We start from the raw sequence: 1,980 nt of genomic DNA on the forward strand, positions 1-1,980 counted from the left end.
CTTTGTCATAGTTAATCTTTGTCAATGTCAATAATTAATCAGATTTGATATACTTTCTTGAATCAGTTTTGACTTGACGTTATGATTCTTGCCTCCAGGTTAGAAGTTTTTTTTTGTTTCACTCTTCTGGAGAAAAATATCTTGTGTGACACTTCAATGTAAGCACAAAAGAAGCACTGCACTATTGGAGGTGCAATCGAATGCAGGTCATTAAACATGCAAAAGAGTCCGTGACGTACTCTGAAAAAGAATATGGGAATTGTGTGACCACTTCATTCAACATTACCAAAACAGGTGATGGATATATAAAATTTGTGTAGCAGAGTAAAATGGCTAGTTTGTATCTTAAATCAAAAATTGTTTTATCTACTTAAGTGACATATAGCCAGTCAATTTTCAAACTAGATTTCAAGAGCTCTGCAAGTGGCTATCAGAGGTTTCCAAGGTCCATTGTTTTTTGTCAATCGTTTCTGGTATTTTACATTCTTCTGTATATGACCGGACAGCGATTTCTTTATCTAAAGCACAACATTATTGCTTACCTTTTCACATCGAACTAGCAGTGAATTGTTCACACATCTCTGCTACTCCCACCCCAATCTCCATCCTACACCACTGAGTAAGGACTCCAAAAGATTGTAAATTATCTTACTGACATGGCCTCAAACTAGAATATGCTTGAAGTTGGTAGTCCCATATATAAGCTTTAATAACTTCTCACTCTGAATTGAAAGAACTTCAGAGATCACATGGCAGTCGCAATTCAGAGTACGTGCAGCCTTACAAATGCATTTCTCAAACATTCCCCATTTTAGAGAAAAAATATATGCACTATCATTTGCAGTTCAATAGCCATCGTAAATAAGGAAATTAGCACTCAAGAATAAAAGCTATGTGCATGCTGGCCTTTCCCACTTTCACTAGAATCTACACATGCATTTCACACATAAATTTTAAAATGTTCAGAAATTTCAATGGTAAAGATATGAGTTGTTGCTTACTGCTCCTCTGATGTTTTCACATTCCTGAGTGAGGCTGCTTCTCCAGTTCCTGGACAGGCTATTCAGTTTGCATTACTCTTCTCTGTGCAAGTACAACTGACTGTTCTTGCTGCATAAGGGTTGTTTCAATCCTGTCTCACTAACATTACAGGGTGAATTTATCATTGATGTTGTAGTAGCTCAGCATTGGCAAGGCACCCCTTGTTACATGATGCAAGTGAAAGCTCCTTCTTGTTCTGTGCCCCAATTCCACTGTACCTCCTTGGTAATGAGCTTGAGTAGAGGCGCAAATTCTGGTGACAAATTGGGTGAGACCTTTTCTAGTGAGTTCAAGAATCCAACAAATTGTTGCACTGCTTTCACATGTTTTGGTCAATGTATCTTTGGTACTGCACTCACAATATCAAGATCTGCATACGATACTTTTGGTATTAACGCATTACCTCGGTATATAATTTCAGGGTCTTTAATTGCGAGTTTTCTTGCCCAGCTTCAGGTTCATCTGGTGACCTCTTTCAAGCAGTCACACTTGATTCTGATTATGTTCTGTGATGATTTATTTTCTAATCTGTAGACTAACAGATCATACGCAATAGCTTCTACTGTCAGCACACCCAATCGATGGTGTTACTATTCCAGAGTCATAGAAATGCCAGTGGTATGCACCACCATCTTGCTTCAGCAGCACATATACTAAAACTGGAATGATACAGAGAAGATTAGCATGGCCCCTGCGCAAGGATGACATGCAAATTTATGAAGCGTTCCATTTTTTTTTGAGTGGTACAGTGGCTCAGTAGTTAACACTGCTGCATCACAGTACCAGGGTCCCAGTTTCAATTCCAGCCTGGGACAACTGTCTGTGTGGAGTTTGCACATTCTCCCCGTGCCTGTGTGGGTTTCCTCCAGGTGCCCCGGTTTCCTTCCACAATAAAAAGATGTGCAGCTTAGGTGAATTGGTGATGTTAAAATTGCCCAT

At 39.2% G+C, this 1,980-nt stretch overlaps 1 non-coding gene across 1 annotated transcript; it reads left to right on the forward strand.

Annotated features, from left to right (window-relative positions):
- The first annotated feature begins 1,674 nt into the window (after positions 1-1,674).
- On the forward strand, positions 1,675-1,777 carry LOC140485797 (U6 spliceosomal RNA). Its single transcript, XR_011962460.1, has one exon. It is a non-coding gene; the product is annotated as a U6 spliceosomal RNA (small nuclear RNA).
- The last annotated feature ends 203 nt before the right edge of the window (positions 1,778-1,980 follow it).

The sequence above is a fragment of the Chiloscyllium punctatum genome, chromosome 14, assembly GCF_047496795.1.
Source record: "Chiloscyllium punctatum isolate Juve2018m chromosome 14, sChiPun1.3, whole genome shotgun sequence".
Lineage (NCBI taxonomy): Eukaryota > Metazoa > Chordata > Chondrichthyes > Orectolobiformes > Hemiscylliidae > Chiloscyllium > Chiloscyllium punctatum.